The 20,500-nt window shown below is 37.2% G+C and overlaps 1 non-coding gene across 1 annotated transcript; it reads left to right on the top strand.

The window, feature by feature from the left end:
- The first annotated feature begins 13,967 nt into the window (after nucleotides 1-13,967).
- LOC130983903 (small nucleolar RNA R71) lies at nucleotides 13,968-14,075 on the top strand. Its single transcript, XR_009087872.1, has one exon. It is a non-coding gene; the product is annotated as a small nucleolar RNA R71 (small nucleolar RNA).
- The last annotated feature ends 6,425 nt before the right edge of the window (nucleotides 14,076-20,500 follow it).

The following is a 20,500-nucleotide window of genomic DNA, read 5'->3' as shown; positions in this document are numbered from 1 at the left end:
CAATAAGATTCAAATAGTACCAAATTATATCAAATTGGATTGTAAAATATAGAGATGAAAAGTTACAATTTGCTTAATAATTAAGTAAACTGATGCAGTTTGTCTCGCCTAGACATTAGGCAAATTGTGTACGAAACAAAAAAAAAAAATAGATTTTCAGTAAATAATGTCTTTGTTTTAAATAAAGTATTTTTATTTTATAATAAAAAATTCTTACTATTAATAGAAGGTTTCAAATTTTTTACTTTAATAGATATATTGAAAATTTAATTTTTTTTGTATTTGCAATTATATTTTTTTTAATTTGTAATCTTAACATATGTTTTTAGCCAAGATTTGATTATTTTTTATGTCTCTTTGAGATATAGATGTGGTGATATACTTGTGTCCTGTTTGATTTAATAAGACACAATTTTTTTATAGACATGAAAGACAAGAAGACACTAAACTATACATCTCCAAATAGTTAAGACACTAAAACATAATTTATAAGACACTAATTTTTTACACTTTTATCTTTATTTAATTTTCAAACTCCGAAATTCACCCTTCTATACTCCCAAACATGTCTCTCTCTTGATCCTCTCTCATGCATCTTCTACCTCCCTCTGTGCAACTCCTCATCATTCTCAGTAGTTCACCATCCTCCATCATCTCTCATCCATCTTCCCTTCTCACTTTCCACTATCCCCTGCCGCCTCTCTTCCTCTTCCTCTTTGCAGTGGCTACCACTGATTCTCTCTCTTTCTCTTCTCGACGTCCACCGCCTCCTCTCTTCCATTCCTCTTCTTCGCCCATTGTTCCTTCTTTCTCAGATAGTCAGATCTGCATCCATTTTCTTTTTCGTCGATTGCCACTTCTCTTCCGTCAAAATCCACCACATTTGCTCCTTCTTATATATTCTCTCTCGAAGGGTTCAGGCTTCGGGCGTACAAATCCATCGTTATCCAGATTCGCCGCTGACTTTAGGCTTCAACAACGTCTCTCTCCATTCTCTCTCTGGCGATATTGTTCATCCTCTCTGAGGAGAACGTCTCTTCCGATCTTTTTCTTTTTTATTCTCTTTTATCTGTGTATAATAATATGTTAGATTAATTTATTTTATTTAATGAGTTGTTATGTAAGGATAATTCAATTTAAGTAGTTAGAGTACGTGATAAAGAAATAAAGAGTAAACAAAAAGACAAGTAAAATCGAATAAAAAGATACATTGAAATTGAAATAAGAAATAAAAGGGATAGATTGAAATTGAGTACAAAGAGAATCAATTTACTTTCTACCAAATTTCTTGATACAACAAGAGAGAGATTCACTCAACCTAACTTGTTTACATCATAGTTTAAGAATTGAATTGAAGGGACTCCTCAACCTTTTACCTAATTCTCTGATGCAACAAGAGAAAAACTTACTCAATCTCACTTGTCCACAACATAATTTAATCACGCACCAAAAAGGAGTTTTTAAACCTCTAAATCACTCAATGATGACTATAATAATCTATAAGGTATTTATAACATTTTATTAGGTTAAAATAAAGAAAATTTTAAGCCAATAACATAAAGTCTAATTTAGTAATTAAATTAATAAAATTAAAATACATCAAACTAAATTGAACATTCTAAAAAGATAAATTAATAACTTTTAAATAATACTTGAACTTTTTATATCACAAACATTTGAAGCACATATCATTACGTATTAAACATGTTAGCTTAACTTGTTTTAATTAATTAGTTGACATATTTATTTATTTATTTGGATTCAATTAGTTAAAAGTGTAGTAGTTAAGAGTGAACATTTTCATTAAAAGATAATTTGTTATAGATGAAGTTCTCTTTTTTAGCAAAATTTTAATTATATTAGAATATTATTAATTAATATTATTTTTATGATTATTCCGGTAAAATTGAGAATTTTTTAATTAAATTATTTAGTTACTTAATTATAATATTTAACTTCATTACATTATTTAATTACTTAATTATAAGATGTAATTAAAATATTTTATTACTTAAAAAAATTAAGTTATTGTTAGCATTATCATACGTAATTAATTATAAAAGACTAATCAACTATATTTTTACAGATACCTTAGTTGCTCTTGTTACGTCGTGTAATATTGTCAATCCTATTGTCTGATATTTTTACATTAAGAAGGTTGGATTCAGACATCTAATAAAGCTAAGGAATTTTATGTTTGACAATGTCTTGCTCTTTGTATTAATTTATTGAGCGGTGGAAATCCGAAACGCATAGTTTCCACCTTTTATAGGGCAAAGTCATCATTACACTCGAAGATGTGGCTTACTATTTTAATTTGTGCACAGATGGTGATTCGATTGAAATTGTACTAGAGATTTTTAATTATATCATGGATACCCCATATAGCAATGGGCTAAGGATTTGCTTTGTGACAAGTTTCCACCTCAGTCAGTGGACTGGAAGTAGAATGTTGGGGTTCTGCATTGCCGATGCACACTTACCATCTTCGGCAAAGTCTCTTTATTATTCTCTATAACTGTTAATAGTCTCTATGAGAATACTTGAGCACCTTGCAATTGAGCGTGCGCTTCACGCCCTTTGTGCACAAATAGTTGTTGTAACCTCTCATAAGTAGCCCTCACAATAGCTGCCATGGGGAGGTTTCTCATTCCTGTTAAAATAACATCGATGCACTCTGAGAGATTTATCGTCATGTGACCATCTGACAACCTCCATCACAATATAATGCTGGAGCCATAGTTCCTTTATAAACCTCAGTACCCACTCTGACATATCCCTTGATAATCTCTCAAGGTATCCAAGTACCACTTACATCCCTCCTTACTTGGACTATACGCTACACATTGATAAGATATCTCTTATCTTCAGCCAATTTGAATTGAAAATTGAAATTGGAAGCCACATGACATATGCAATAAGAATGTTAAACTATTGGAGGACGCCAACCACTATTGGGTGCATTAAGGGCAACGTATATGACTTGAGATCTATCGGATATGAGAAGAAGGCCCTGTTACGGAGTAACTGCTGCCTCAAATTTATTAAAAAAAATGACCATGACTCGATAGACTCAGACTCCACTAGTACAAAAGTTATAGACAGGATGTTGTTATTACCATTTTAGGCCACATCAATTAACAACAACCCCCTTATTTTTCATACAAATGTGTCCTGTCAACCAATACAAACGAGTTGCAGTAATTAAACGCTTCGATGAATAGAGAAAATACCCAAAATACTTTATCAAACTCACTTTAATCTTTGGCAGTCATGTTTCTGTTGTAATGAGGAACATCAACACAATCATGTATGGTGCCATGGAAGCATTGTTACAAAGTTTCTAATAGGATGGAGTCTTGCTATACAACTCTTTTCAATCACTGTAAATCTAAGCAATTATCTTCTATTTTGCCTCCACACATTTCGATATGATGGCTTAAAATGATAACTCGATTGTACTGTACTTTGCAACACTAGGATGAAAACAAAGTGATCAGCATGTGTAATTGACAGTATCATAATGCATATCAGACTGCTATCTCACTGAGCATAGTCTTGAGACATGGTTAGCCCCAAACAAGTATGTCGCCTCCAAACCCACACCTCATCATCTAATATATAACATAATCAACATTTACTTGTTAGCTCCAAGTGATTAAATTTCTATTTCTAGGCAATCAAATCTCCTCTAATACAACCAACCGTCAATCCCTTGATCACTCAATTGCATTAGAGGGTGAAGTTCAAATTCTAATTTATATGCCACACAACCTTAAGAACCCCCAAAGCATAATGCGGTTATATATCACGTACCACGTTAAGTCCAGATAATTAGAAATTATGAGATATTGGTTTCAAGCTGTAATTCCAATGATATAACTTTTCCAAGACTCAAATAGAATTCAAGTTGAATTAGAGTTATTTCCCAATAATCACTAATTTTTAGGATGAAGAATGAAACTAATTCTTAAACAATAATCAAAATATTAATCAAGAGTAGAAGAACAAATAATTATTAATCCATCAAAGTTAATAGAGCTCCTAACATTAACAATGGAGGATTAATTGTCCACAGTGTAAAAAATTCTAAATCATAATCTAATGTAAAACCTAAAACTAATGAAGAATGAAAATAGAAAAGAGAGAACGAGTGTAATGTGTGTGAAAACTAGAATGAGGTCGAAGAGAAGAGAGAAGCCCGAAGGGCTAAATCTTTTCCCTTTCATATCTAACTTAATTTTGATTTGAAAATAAAATAGAATAAGAAATTCTAGGCCTAAAAGATTGTGTTTATAAATAAAAATAACCAAAATAAAATAAATATACTAATTAAAACCCAAATCTAACTAATGAATCCCCTTTGGTTGAAGTTGGATCTGCGTCATTAGCGCTAAACACCAGAATCGGCGTTTAGTGCCCTAGGTGGCAGAAAGCTTCCTAACGTTGCTGTCTTCCTGACGCTAAACGCTAGGCTTGGCATTTAGCATCCTACGAGGTAGAAACTTGGTACGAATCACGAAGCACCTGGCGCTAAACACTCAGGTCCGCATTTAGCAATAGCTTGACAGAATGGTCCCACATGTTCCAAAGCTCTTGGGAGCTAAATGCCAGATGCGGCGTTTAGTGCCAGCATAACAGATTTAAAATTCTTCTCTTTTCTTGCATGCGAACTCTGCCAAACCGATCTAAACTTCACCTGAAATAATAAAACACTAAAGCGACTCAAAGTAGCATCCATATAGGTTTCAAACACTAAAATATCAATCAAATTCAATAAATTCATATCTAAAATAATAAGAAAATAAAGAAAAGATGCTCACGCATTAGAGTGTCTATGTTCTATATTCTATGTCCCAAATCTCAACGAACCTTCTGTCGCTCCGACCTTTGTCTTTATCTTTTTCTTCTTTGTGAACTAGTTTATTTAATTTACCCTCGTCTGTTCACGAAAACGCGGAAGCACTTGCTCGTTTAACACTATACCCAAGTACCGATACAGCGGCTCTTGCTTATTTGACACAATGCGTGGGCTATATAGCGCATTGCTTCCGGACAACGACCTAGTTTTAGCGAAATAACATCTTTGATACATGTCATGAAGATTTGACTAAATTTTTATGTTGGTTGTCGAAGGTCTAACACAATCCTCCTCCTTTATCCAGACTTGGGACCGGCTATATACCGTAGATGAAGCATAGACAAAATTACCATACAGAGTTAGTATAGGAAAAAAAGGAGCAAATGCAAGAAAACAAAATACTTGTCCTTTACATATATTTATTTTAAGGAATAAAGTGACCAAAAAAAATCTTGTTTAACGTTAGTGTGGCTGATTTTTTTTTTTTTATATTGGAGCAAATTATGTGATGTGCCACAATATTTTAGTATATGTCAATTTTACTATGGTATGGGATATTTTTCACTTTTTCAAAGACATAAAATGTTACCTATGTTTTATATATAAAAAATATTTTTTATATTCGTTAAAGACAAAACGTTGTTGCCGTTTTCTTTTAAAAAAATAAGAATTTTTTTCACAAAATGGCAAGACCGTTTTGCATGTGATCATTTTTTTTGAAATTGAGAGTAAGAAAATGTCAATGACGTTTTGAGATTTTTGTTTTTTTGTTTTTTTTAATTAAAAAATTTGAAAACAACAGTGAGCGTTCTGTATTTTAAAATATAATTCGGTTAAAATATCAGAAACTTCCACAATAACATTAAACATGATTATTTTGGGCATTTTGGTATATTATACCAATGCAACCCCCTTCCCCAATATTAAAAAAATTCTTTAATATTCTCTATTATATATAATATCTCAAACCCTAAAAGGATAAAAAAATGTGCAAAAAGCAAATAGATGCTACAAAATTTTCTCTAACTTTCTTCAAGTTTTTTATTTTTTTTGATAACTCTTTTATCTTAGAAACGATTTTAAAAATTATAATTCAAATAGTTTTATTTCCAATGTTAATCGGTGTATTACATTAATTATTGTAACTCTGAGAATAATTCACATTCATTAAAAAATCTCATAACTATAACTCAAAAATAAGAAGAAATTTTAAATTAAGTCATCAAGTTTTTGAATTTCTCATCTTGTGAACAAGCTGTCAAACTCTCTATATATTCATCTTGTAAATTAATCCATTAATGATTTCTAGTTTTAAGAATATTTAAGAAAAAATATTTAAGATTTTTAAAATGATGAAGAGCCAATATAAATTATTATTTAATAATAAAAAAAAATCTAAAATTCTTACGTTAGTTGAGAGTGAATTTGATGAGAATACTTGAGTAAATAATATCTAAAATTTTAAAGTTAATGAGTTAGTTGTAGTCTAATTTAAATTAAAATTTAACTTGAGAAGATTCTAAAAAAGAATATATAGCAAAACTGTCATTTTTTTAAAAAAAATTGTATGTAAACTTTTGAAACCATACCGGTATATATCATATGTGTACATCTTCTAAAAACTTATCTCTTTACTCTTGAGTTTATTACTTATAATTAATTAAGAAATTTCTTTTCATATTTGCCTGCTTAACATAGATTTATCAAAAATGGTTTACAAATGATTGAGAAGATATGATTTGAAAAACATTTTAAAAAGATTTGATTTTAAAATTAATGACTTGCCTAACAAGAAAAGATATGATTCAAAAATTAAACCTTCCTCAACAGAAAAGGCAACATACTTGAGATTTTGAATCAAATCATTAATTGTTTAGCAAGTACCTTTGAAAAAGGAAAGAAATTGATTTTGAGAACATTTGATTGAAAAGATATGATTTGAAAAAGATTTGATTTTGAAAAACTTTGAAAACTTGAAAAAAAATTGATTTGAAAACAAAATCTTCCCCCTTGTGCCATCCTGGCGTTAAACGCCCAGAATGGATACAAAATGCTACCTTTTTGGGCGTTAAACGCCCAACCAGGTACCCTGGCTGGCGTTTAAACGCCAGTCTGTCCTTCTTCACTGGGCGTTTTGAACGCCCAGTTTTTTTCTGTGTAATTCCTCTGCTGTATGTTCTGAATCTTCAGTCCCCTGTACTATTGACTTGAAAATAGAACCAAGATCAAATAAACAAGGCATGCAAGACACCAAACTTAAGATTAAACACTAGACTCAAACAAAAGAAACAGAAAATATTTTTGGTTTTTATGATTTTGTAAAATTTTTTTGTTTTTTTCGAAAATTAGGTGAAAAGGAAAATAAAGGTATCAAAATTCTTAATGAGAATTCCAGGAATCATGCAATGTTAGTCTAAGACTCCGGTCCAGGAATTAGACATGGCTTCACAGCCAGCCAAGCTTTCAAAGAAAGCTTCGGTCCAAAACACTAGACATGGCCAATGGCCAGCCAAGCCTTAGCAGATCATTGCTCCAATAGCAAGATTGATAGAGATCAACAAGCTATTGTGATGATCAGTTGAAACCTCGGTCCAATAAGATTAGACATGGCTTCTCAGCCAGCCAGATTTCAACAAATCATCATGAAACTCTAGAATTCATCTTCAAGAATTTCGAAAAAAAAAATACCTAATCTAAGCAACAAGATGAACCGTCAGTTGTCCATACTCGAACAATCCCCGGCAACGGCGCCAAAAACTTGGTGCACGAAATTGTGATCACTACAACTCAAAATAATCCCTAGTAATGGCTCCAAAGACTTGGTGCTCAATACCATGGCATAAACACAACTTCGCACAACTGACCAGCAAGTGCACTGGGTCGTCCAAGTAATAAACCTTACGCGAGTAAGGGTCGATCCCACGGAGATTGTTGGTATGAAGCAAGCTATGGTCACCTTGTAAATCTCAGTCAGGCAGACTCAAATGGGTATAATGGTATACGAATAAAGCATAAAGATAAGGATAGAGGTACTTATGTAATTCATTGGTAGGAACTTCAGATAAGCGTATGAAGATGCCTTCCCTTCCGTCTCTCTGCTTTCCTACTGTCTTCATCCAATCCTTCTTACTCCTTTCCATGGCAAGCTTATGTAGGGTTTCACCGTTGTCAGTGGCTACCTCCCATCCTCTCAGTGAAAATGTTCCTATGCTCTGTCACAGCATATGGCTAATCAGCTGTCGGTTCTCGGTCAGGCCGGAATAAAATCCATCGATCCTTTTGCGTCTGTCACTAACGCCCCGCCTGCTAGGAGTTTGAAGCACGTCACATTCATTCAATCATTGAATCCTACTCAGAATACCACAGACAAGGTTTAGACCTTCCGGATTCTCTTGAATGCCGCCATCTGTTCTCGCCTATACCACGAAGACTCTGATCTCACGGAATGGCTGGCTCGTTTGTCAGGCGAGCACTCGGTTGTCAGGCGATCAACCATGCATCGTGTATCAGGAATCCAAGAGATATTCACTAGAGCCTTGGTTGCTTGTAGAACAAAAGTGGTTGTCAGTCACCTTGTTCATAGGTGAGAATGATGATGAGTGTCACGGATCATCACATTCATCAAGTTGAAGAACAAGTGATATCTTGGACAAAGAACAAGCGGAATTGAATAGAAGAACAATAGTAATTGCATTAATACTCGAGGTACAGCAGAGCTCCACACCTTAATCTATGGTGTGTAGAAACTCCACCGTTGAAAATACATAAGAACAAGGTCTAGGCATGGCCGTGAGGCCAGCCTCCCAATGATCTAAGAACTAGATGTCCAAAGATGATCAAAGGATCTAAAATAATCCCAAGATGTCAAATACAATAGTAAAAGGTCCTACTTATAGAAAACTAGTAGCCTAAGGTGTACAGAGATGAGTAAATGACATAAAAATCCACTTCTGGGCCCACTTGGTGTGTGCTTGGGCTGAGCAAATGAAGCATTTTCGTGTAGAGACTCTCCTTGGAGTTAAACGCCAGCTTTGGTGCCAGTTTGGGCGTTTAACTCCCATTTAGGTGCCAGTTCCGGCGTTTAACGCTGGAATTCCTGAGGGTGACTTTGAACGCCGGTTTGGGCCATCAAATCTTGGGCAAAGTATGGACTATCATATATTGCTGGAAAGCCCAGGATGTCTACTTTCCAACGCCGTTGAGAGCGCGCCAATTGGGCTTCTGTAGCTCCAGAAAATCCCCTTCGAGTGCAGGGAGGTCAGAATCCAACAGCATCTGCAGTCCTTTTCAGTCTCTGAATCAGATTTTTGCTCAGATCTCTCAATTTCAGCCAGAAAATACCTGAAATCACAGAAAAACACACAAACTCATAGTAAAGTCCAGAAAAGTGAATTTTAACTAAAAACTAATAAAAATATAATAAAAACTAACTAAATGATACTAAAAACATACTAAAAACAATGCCAAAAAGGGTACAAATTATCCGCTCATCACAACACCAAACTTAAATTGTTGCTTGTCCTCAAGCAACTGAAGATCAAATAAAATAAAAAGAAGAGAATATGCAATGAACTCCAAAAATATCTATAAAGATCAGTATTAATTAGATGAGCGGGGCTTTTAGCTTTTTGCCTCTGAATAGTTTTGGCATCTCACTTTATCCTTTGGAACTCAGAATGATTGGCCTCTTTAGGAACTCAGAATCCATATAGTGTTATTGATTCTCCTAGTTAAGTATGATGATTCTTGAACACAGCTACTTATTGAGTCTTGGCTGTGGCCCAAAGCACTCTGTCTCCCAGTATTACCACCGGATACATACATGCCACAGACACATAATTGGGTGAACCTTTTCAGATTGTGACTCAGCTTTGCTAAAGTCCCCAATTAGAGGTGTCCAGGGTTCTTAAGCACACTCTTATTGCCTTGGATCACAACTTTATTTCTTTCTTTTTCTTTCTTTTTTCTCTCTTTTTTTTTCGGTTTTTTTTTTTTTCGCTTGCTTCCTTCTCTTTTTTTTTTCACTGCTTTTTCTTGCTTCAAGAATCATTTTTATGATTTTTCAGATCCTCAGTAACATGTCTCCTTTTTCATCATTCTTTCAAGAGCCAACATTCATGAACCACAAACTCAAAAGACATATGCACTGTTCAAGCATACATTCAGAGAACAAAATTGTTGCCACCACATCAATATAATTAAACTGTTATAAAATTCAAAATTCATGCAATTCTTTTCTTTTTCAATTAAGAACAATTCTTAAGAAAGGTGATGGATTCATAGGACATTCATAACTTTAAGGCATAGACACTAAGACACTAATGATCATAAGACACAAACATGGATAACATAAGCATGAAAATTTCGAAAAACAAGAAAATAAAGAACAAGGAGATTAAAGAACGGGTCCACCTTAGTGATGGCGGCTTGTTCTTCCTCTTGAAGGTCTTATGGAGTGCTTGAGCTCCTCAATGTCTCTTCCTTGTCTTTGTTGCTCCTCTCTCATGATTCTTTGATCTTCTCTAATTTCATGGAGGAGAATGGAGTGTTCTTGGTGCTCCACCCTTAGTTGTCCCATGTTGGAACTCAATTCTCCTAGGGAGGTGTTAATTTGCTCCCAATAGTCTTGTGGAGGAAATTGCATCCCTTGAGGTATCTCAGGGATCTCATGATGAGAGGGGTCTCTTGTTTGCTCCATCCTTTTCTTGGTGATGGGCTTGTCCTCATCAATGGGGGTGTCTCCTTCTATGTCAACTCCTACTGAATAACAGAGGTGACAAATGAGATGAGGAAAGGCTAACCTTGCCAAGGTGGAAGACTTGTCCGCCACCTTGTAGAGTTCTTGGGCTATGACCTCATGAACTTCCACTTCTTCTCCAATCATGATGCTATGAATCATGATGGCCCGGTCTAGAGTAACTTCGGACCGGTTGCTAGTGGGAATGATTGAGCGTTGGATAAACTCCAACCATCCTCTAGCCACGGGCTTGAGGTCATGCCTTCTCAATTGAACCGGCTTCCCTCTTGAATCTCTCTTCCATTGTGCGCCCTCTTCACATATAACTGTGAGGAGTTGGTCCAACCTTTGATCAAAGTTGACCCTTCTAGTGTAAGGATGTTCATCTCCTTGCATCATGGGCAAGTTGAAAGCTAACCTTACATTTTCCGGACTAAAATCCAAGTATTTCCCCCGAACCATTGTAAGATAATTCTTTGGGTCCGGGTTCACACTTTGATCATGGTTCTTGGTGATCCATGCATTGGCATAGAACTCTTGAACCATCAAGATTCCGACTTGTTGAATGGGGTTGGTAAGCACTTCCCAACCTCTTCTTCGGATCTCATGGCGGATCTCCGGATATTCACCCTTTTTGAGTGAAAAGGGGACTTCGGGGATCACCTTCTTCAAGGCCACAACATCATAGAAGTGGTCTTGATGCACCCTTGAGATGAATCTATCCATCTCCCATGACTCGGAGGTGGAAGCTTTTGCCTTCCCTTTCCTCTTTCTAGAGGTTTCTCCGGCCTTAGATGCCATAAATGGTTATGGAAAAACGAAAAAGCAACGCTTTTACCACACCAAACTTAAAAGGTTTGCTCGTCCTCGAGCAAAAGAAGAAAGAAGAGAGTAGAAGAAGAAGAAATGAGGAAGAAGGGAATGGCTTTGTGTTCGGCCAAAGAGGGGGAGAAGTGGTGTTTAGGTTGTGTGAAAATGAAGGGGTGAAGAAGGGTTTATATAGGAGAGGTGGGGGTGATGGTTCGGCCATTTATGGGTGGGTTTGGGAGGGAAAGTGGTTTGAATTTGAAGGGTGAGGTAGGTGGGGTTTTATGAAGGATGGATGTGAGTGGTGAAGAGAAAGATGGGATTTGATAGGTGAGGGGTTTTTGGGGAAGAGGTATTGAGGTGATTGGTGAATGGGTGAAGAAGAGAGAGAGTGGTGGGGTTGGTGGGGATCCTGTGGGGTTCACAGATCCTGAGGTGTCAAGGAAAAGTCATCCCTGCACCAAATGGCATTCAAAATCACGTTTTGAGCCATTTCTGGCGTTAAACGCCGGGCTGGTGCCCATTCCTGGCGTTTAACGCCAGGTTCTTGCCCTTTTCTGGCGTTTAACGCCAGTCTGGTGCCCCTTTCTGGCGTTAAACGCCCAGAATGGTGCCAGACTGGGCGTTAAACGCCCAACTGCTAGCCTCACTGGCGTTTAAACGCCAGTGGGTTCTTCCTCCAGGGTGTGCTATTTTTCTTCCTGTTTTTTCATTCTGTTTTTGCTTTTTCAATGGATTTTGTGACTTCTTATGATCATCAACCTACAAAAAACATAAAATAACAAAAGAAAATATATAAAATATAATATTGGGTTGCCTCCCAACAAGCGCTTCTTTAATGTCAGTAGCTTGACAGATGGCTCTCATGGAGCCTCACAGATACTCAGAGCAATGTTGGAACCTCCCAACACCAAACTTAGAATTTGAATGTGGGGGTTCAACACCAAACTTAGAGTTTGGTTGTGGCCTCCCAACACCAAACTTAGAGTTTGACTGTGGGGGCTCTGCTTGTCTCTGATTTGAGAGAAGCTCTTCATGCTTCCTCTCCATGGTGACAGAGGGGTATCCTTGAGCCTTAAACACAAAGGATTCTTCATTCACTTGAATGATCAGTTCACCTCCATCAACATCAATCACAGCCTTTGCTGTGGCTAGGAAGGGTCTGCCAAGGATGATGTTTTCATCCATGCACTTCCCAGTTTCTAGGACTATGAAATCAGTAGGGATGTAATGGTCTTCAATTTTAACCAAAACATTCTCTACAAGTCCATAAGCTTGTTTTCTTGAGTTGTCTGCCATCTCTAGTGAGATTCTTGCAGCTTGTACCTCAAAGATCCCTAGCTTCTCCATTACAGAGAGAGGCATGAGGTTTACACTTGACCCTAAGTCACACAGAGCCTTCTTGAAGGTCATGGTGCCTATGGTACAAGGTATTGAAAACTTCTCAGGATCTTGTCTCTTTTGAGGTAATTTCTGCCTAGACAAGTCATCCAGTTCTTTGGTGAGCAAAGGGGGTTCATCCTCCCAAGTCTCATTTCCAAATAACTTGTCATTTAGCTTCATGATTGCTCCAAGGTATTTAGCAACTTGCTCTTCAGTGACATACTCATCCTCTTCAGAGGAAGAATACTCATCAGAGCTCATGAAAGGCAGAAGTAAGTCCAATGGAATCTCTATGGTCTCAATTTGAGCCTCAGATTCCCATGGTTCCTCATTGGGGAACTCATTGGAGGCTAGTGCACGCCCACTGAGGTCTTCCTCAGTGGCGTTCACTTCCTCTCCTTCCTCTCCAAATTCGGCCATGTTGATGGCCTTGCACTCTCCTTTTGGATTTTCTTCTGTGTTGCTTGGGAGAGTACTAGGAGGGAGTTCAGTAACTTTCTTGCTCAGTTGTCCCACTTGTGCCTCCAAATTCCTAATGGAGGACCTTGTTTCAGTCATGAAACTTTGAGTGGTTTTTATTAGATCAGAGACCATGGTTGCTAAGTCAGAGGGGTTCTGCTTAGAATTCTCTGTCTGTTGCTGAGAAGATGTTGGAAAAGGCTTGCCATTGCTAAACCTGTTTCTTCCACCATTACTGTTGTTGAAACCTTGTTGAGGTCTCTCTTGAGTCTTCCATGAGAAATTTGGGTGATTTCTCCATGAAGAATTATAGGTGTTTCCATAGGGTTCTCCTAGGTAATTCACCTCTTCCATTGAAGGGTTCTTAGGATCATAGGCTTCTTCCTCAGACGAAGCATCCTTAGTACTGCTTGGTGCATTTTGCATTCCAGACAGACTTTGAGAAATCAAATTGACTTGTTGAGTCAATATCTTGTTCTGAGCCAATATGGCATTCAGAGCATCAATCTCAAGAACTCCTTTCTTCTGATTTACCCCATTGTTCACAGGATTCCTTTTAGAAGTGTACATGAATTGGTTATTTGCAACCATTTCAATTAGCTCTTGAGCCTCTGTAGGCGTCTTCTTCAGATGAAGAGATCCTCCAGCAGAGCTATCCAAGGACATCTTGGATAGTTCAGAGAGACCATCATAGAAAATACCTATGATGCTCCATTCAGAAAGCATGTCAGAAGGACATTTTCTGATCAATTGTTTGTATCTTTCCCAAGCTTCATAGAGGGATTCTCCATCCTTCTGTCTGAAGGTTTGGACTTCCACTATAAGCTTACTCAATTTTTGAGGTGGAAAGAACTTTGCCAAGAAGGCATTGACTAGCTTTTCCCAAGAGTCCAGGCTTTCTTTAGGTTGAGAGTCCAACCATATTCTAGCTATGTCTCTTACAGCAAAAGGGAATAGCATCAGTCTGTAGACCTCAGGGTCAACCCCATTAGTCTTGACTGTGTCACAGATTTGCAAGAATTCAGCTAAAAACTGATGAGGATCTTCCAATGGAAGTCCATGGAACTTGCAATTCTGTTGCATTAGAGAAACTAATTGAGGCTTAAGCTCAAAGTTGTTTGCTCCAATAGCAGGGATAGAGATGCTTCTCCCATAGAAGTCGGGAGTAGGTGCAGTAAAGTCACCCAGCACCTTCCTTGCATTGTTGGCATTGTTGTTGTTTTCGGCTGCCATGGGTTCTTCTTCTTTGAAGAATTCGGTCAGGTCCTCTACAGAGAGTTGTGCCTTAGCTTCTCTTAGTTTTCGCTTCAAGGTCCTTTCAGGTTCAGGGTCAGCTTCAACAAGAATGCCTTTGTCTTTGTTCCTGCTCATATGAAAGAGAAGAGAACAAGAAAATGTGGAATCCTCTATGTCACAGTATAGAGATTCCTTGAGGTGTCAGAGGAAAAGAAAAATAGAAAAAAGAGGTAGAAGAATTCGAACTTGATCAGTTAGAGTTCGAATTGTGCATTAAGAAGGAGTGATACTCCATAAATAGAAGGATGTGAGAAGAGGGGAAGGAAATTTTCGAAAATTAAGTGAAAAAGTTTGAAAATATTTTGAAAAACTTTAATTGATTTTCGAAAATGAAAGTGGGAAAGAAATCAAGTGATTTTTGAAAAAGATTTTGAAATTAGAAATCAAAAAGATTTGATTGAAAACTATTTTGAAAAAGATGTGATTAAAAAGATATGATTGGTTTTAAAAAGATGTGATTGAGAAGATATGATTTGAAAAACATTTTAAAAAGATTTGATTTTAAAATTAATGACTTGCCTAACAAGAAAAGATATGATTCAAAAATTAAACCTTCCTCAACAGAAAAGGCAACATACTTGAGATTTTGAATCAAATCATTAATTGTTTAGCAAGTACCTTTGAAAAAGGAAAGAAATTGATTTTGAGAACATTTGATTGAAAAGATATGATTTGAAAAAGATTTGATTTTGAAAAACTTTGAAAACTTGAAAAAAAATTGATTTGAAAACAAAATCTTCCCCCTTGTGCCATCCTGGCGTTAAACGCCCAGAATGGTATCCATTCTGGCGTTTAACGCCCAAAATGCTACCTTTTTGGGCGTTAAACGCCCAACCAGGTACCCTGGCTGGCGTTTAAACGCCAGTCTGTCCTTCTTCACTGGGCGTTTTGAACGCCCAGTTTTTTTCTGTGTAATTCCTCTGCTGCATGTTCTGAATCTTCAGTCCCCTGTACTATTGACTTGAAAATAGAACCAAGATCAAATAAACAAGGCATGCAAGACACCAAACTTAAGATTAAACACTAGACTCAAACAAAAGAAACAGAAAATATTTTTGGTTTTTATGATTTTGTAAAATTTTTTTGTTTTTTTCGAAAATTAGGTGAAAAGGAAAATAAAGGTATCAAAATTCTTAATGAGAATTCCAGGAATCATGCAATGTTAGTCTAAGACTCTGGTCCAGGAATTAGACATGGCTTCACAGCCAGCCAAGCTTTCAAAGAAAGCTTCGGTCCAAAACACTAGACATGGCCAATGGCCAGCCAAGCCTTAGCAGATCATTGCTCCAATAGCAAGATTGATAGAGATCAACAAGCTATTGTGATGATCAGTTGAAACCTCGGTCCAATAAGATTAGACATGGCTTCTCAGCCAGCCAGATTTCAACAAATCATCATGAAACTCTAGAATTCATCTTCAAGAATTTCGAAAAAAAAAAATACCTAATCTAAGCAACAAGATGAACCGTCAGTTGTCCATACTCGAACAATCCCCGGCAACGGCACCAAAAACTTGGTGCACGAAATTGTGATCACTACAACTCAAAATAATCCCTAGTAATGGCTCCAAAGACTTGGTGCTCAATACCATGGCATAAACACAACTTCGCACAACTGACCAGCAAGTGCACTGGGTCGTCCAAGTAATAAACCTTACGCGAGTAAGGGTCGATCCCACGGAGATTGTTGGTATGAAGCAAGCTATGGTCACCTTGTAAATCTCAGTCAGGCAGACTCAAATGGGTATAATGGTATACGAATAAAGCATAAAGATAAGGATAGAGGTACTTATGTAATTCATTGGTAGGAACTTCAGATAAGCGTATGAAGATGCCTTCCCTTCCGTCTCTCTGCTTTCCTACTGTCTTCATCCAATCCTTCTTACTCCTTTCCATGGCAAGCTTATGTAGGGTTTCACCGTTGTCAGTGGCTACCTCCCATCCTCTCAGTGAAAATGTTCCTATGCTCTGTCACAGCATATGGCTAATCAGCTGTCGGTTCTCGGTCAGGCCGGAATAAAATCCATCGATCCTTTTGCGTCTGTCACTAACGCCCCGCCTGCTAGGAGTTTGAAGCACGTCACAGTCATTCAATCATTGAATCCTACTCAGAATACCACAGACAAGGTTTAGACCTTCCGGATTCTCTTGAATGCCGCCATCTGTTCTCGCCTATACCACGAAGACTCTGATCTCACGGAATGGCTGGCTCGTTTGTCAGGCGAGCACTCGGTTGTCAGGCGATCAACCATGCATCGTGTATCAGGAATCCAAGAGATATTCACTAGAGCCTTGGTTGCTTGTAGAACAAAAGTGGTTGTCAGTCACCTTGTTCATAGGTGAGAATGATGATGAGTGTCACGGATCATCACATTCATCAAGTTGAAGAACAAGTGATATCTTGGACAAAGAACAAGCGGAATTGAATAGAAGAACAATAGTAATTGCATTAATACTCGAGGTACAGCAGAGCTCCACACCTTAATCTATGGTGTGTAGAAACTCCACCGTTGAAAATACATAAGAACAAGGTCTAGGCATGGCCGTGAGGCCAGCCTCCCAATGATCTAAGAACTAGATGTCCAAAGATGATCAAAGGATCTAAAATAATCCCAAGATGTCAAATACAATAGTAAAAGGTCCTACTTATAGAAAACTAGTAGCCTAAGGTGTACAGAGATGAGTAAATGACATAAAAATCCACTTCTGGGCCCACTTGGTGTGTGCTTGGGCTGAGCAAATGAAGCATTTTCGTGTAGAGACTCTCCTTGGAGTTAAACGCCAGCTTTGGTGCCAGTTTGGGCGTTTAACTCCCATTTAGGTGCCAGTTCCGGCGTTTAACGCTGGAATTCCTGAGGGTGACTTTGAACGCCGGTTTGGGCCATCAAATCTTGGGCAAAGTATGAACTATCATATATTGCTGGAAAGCCCAGGATGTCTACTTTCCAACGCCGTTGAGAGCGCGCCAATTGGGCTTCTGTAGCTCCAGAAAATCCCCTTCGAGTGCAGGGAGGTCAGAATCCAACAGCATCTGCAGTCCTTTTCAGTCTCTGAATCAGATTTTTGCTCAGATCTCTCAATTTCAGCCAGAAAATACCTGAAATCACAGAAAAACACACAAACTCATAGTAAAGTCCAGAAAAGTGAATTTTAACTAAAAACTAATAAAGATATAATAAAAACTAACTAAATGATACTAAAAACATACTAAAAACAATGCCAAAAAGGGTACAAATTATCCGCTCATCACCATGACTTCCGCATCACTTAGTACTACACAAATTACTCAAGTTTTCTCAAGTCCGATTGCAATGAAACTAGATGAAGAAAACTTTCTGCCATGGAAAGATGAGTCAATTCCAAAGAAGCATCTTTCAATCGAAGATGAAGCTTCAGGCACGATGAATCCAGAATACGCAACGTGGAAGAAACAAGATGCACTACTCAAGACTTGGCTTCTTGTATCCATGAGCAAGAGATTGAATACCCGCATGGTTGGATGTGTATTTTTTTCACCAGATCTAGAAAAGATTAGAGACTTTCTTTGCATCACAGATCACGATAAAGATTAGACAACTCAAGAACAAACTAGTAAACATGAAGAAAGAAGGTTCGATTTGCGATTACTTGCTAGAAATAAAGAAGGTAGTAGATTCTTTAATTTGTGTTGGAGTGACGATAAATGACTCTGATCATGTAGACGCTATTTTAAATGGACTACCAGAGGAGTATACCTCATTCAACACCATTATAACTGCTAGGTCTCCTCCAATGTCAATTGGAGAGTTAGAAGCTTTGTTAAGGCACACGAAGAGTTGTTAGACAAGTATAAGAGATTTGACAATTTTGTACAAGCACATGTAGCACATGTTCAAAACTCTAATCACAATTTTAGAGGAGGTTTTCATGGAGGAAGGTTTCCATTCCATGGACGAGGCGATTCAAGATTTGGCAGAGGAGGAAGACACATGCAGTTCCAGCAGCAAGGATACTGAAGATCAAATTCCATGCATTCTTAGGCTCAAGGATATGGAAGAACAAATTCCAAAATAATACAGTGTCAAGTGTGCAACAAACTTGGACATTCTGCTCTCACTTGCTGGTACAGATACAATTCTGACTCTAGAGGACGTTCACGCACAGAAAACTCCTTAGTTTCTCAAAGTCCTGGTGCGAATCTTTCTTACTCTAGTGTCTTAATGTGAAATGAAGCTAATTATGCTACACTTTCAACTCTTCAAGACCCGAACTAGTATTTAGACTCTAGTGTCATGTATCATATGACTGCAGATGCAATGAACTTCATTGAAAAGTATGAATATGCTGGATCAGAACATGTCACTATTGGAAATGGTACAGGTTTATCAATTAGCCATGTTGAAAATTCTATTTTTATTTTAGATCTAAATAAGAAACAATTTTTACTCACAAAACTTCTTCTAGTGCCTCAAATTTCGAAAAATCTCCTGAGTGTATATCAATTTGCTAAAGACAATAAAGTTTTCTTTGAGTTTCATGATGATCACTGTGCTATTAAATGCAAGGTCTCCAAGGAGGTCATACTCCAAGGAACAATTGAGAAAGGACTATACAAGTTTACTGACTTTCGAGCAAAGGACAAAGGCAATTTAGCTACTGCCTTCTCTGCTTCAGTTCCACGAAACACCAATTTCCTCCTTTGGCATGCTTGCCTTGGGCATCCCTCAACTACCATAGCAAATAAAGTTTTGCAATCTTGTAATATTCATTTATGAACATTTTGTGTGTCCTTCTTATGGTCTTGGGAAAGCTCACCAGCTCCCATTTCCTTCTTCAAATTCTGTGTATAGCGAATCCTTAGAACTCATGTATACAGACATATGGGGCTCTGCCCCTATGGCTTCAATAAATTGTTCAAAGTACTATGTCCATTTTATTGATGTTTTTTTCTCGTTTCACATGATTTATCTCATTTCTTCGAAGGCTCAACTCAGATCTATATTTCTTGATTTTCAAATTATGGTTGAATTGCAACTTGATACTAAAATTAAGATGATGTAAAGTGATAATGCAAAGGAATATGTGAGTTTGGCCAAGTCTTTGCAGGGAATAGGTTTGGCATGGAGGTTCTCATGTTCGTACGTCTACCAACAAAATAGAACTGCTGAACGAAGACACATGCATATCATTGAAACAGGTCTCACACTACTAGTTGAAGCTTCAATGCCCAAACAATTTTGCGGTGATGCCTTTATCACTGCAGTGCGACTTATCAATATGCTGCTTAGTCCAGTTTTGGACAATATTCACCTTTATGAGAAGTTGTTCAATGTCAACCCAAACTACTTGTCCCTGAAAACTTTTGGCTGTTTATGGTTCTCTTATACTAGGCCATTCAATAACTACAAGATTGATGATCGGTCCCAACCCTGTGTGTTTATTGGTTATAGCATTCAACACAAAGGCTACAGATGCTTGAATGCTTCAGGAAAAATCATTTTGAGTAGGCATGTTATCTTTGATGAAACCAATTTTTCTTCAAGTCTGGGTTTTTGCAATCGCTAAAGGATACCCTTCTTGATGATCCCTCATCATCACCATTCTCATTATCTCAACCTATGCCATCTCTCACCATTTTGTCTTACCAGCCCATACCTGACACACAAACCCCCTCTCTTAGCCTGAGCCCTTCCATCAATTCCCAGTCCATTAAAACTCACATCTCCCAAGTAATTCACATAATGAAACTCCCTCTTCTTTTCCTAGTCTTACTAACCAATCCACCCTATAACCTCAATCTCAATATTTTCCACATATACACTCATCTCATCCAATGATAACTTAATCGAAGAATGATATTTTCAAACAAAAAATGCTTCAAGCCTCTATCACAATCAATCTTGAACCTAAGAATTACAAGGAGACACTATCAATTCCATATTAGAAGCAGACGATGGATGAAGAATATAGTGCTCTCAT

Source organism: Arachis stenosperma, chromosome 5 (genome assembly GCF_014773155.1).
Source record: "Arachis stenosperma cultivar V10309 chromosome 5, arast.V10309.gnm1.PFL2, whole genome shotgun sequence".
Classification (NCBI taxonomy): domain Eukaryota; kingdom Viridiplantae; phylum Streptophyta; class Magnoliopsida; order Fabales; family Fabaceae; genus Arachis; species Arachis stenosperma.
Note: the sequence above shows the minus strand (reverse complement) of the source record. Positions and strands in the feature narration are given on the sequence as shown.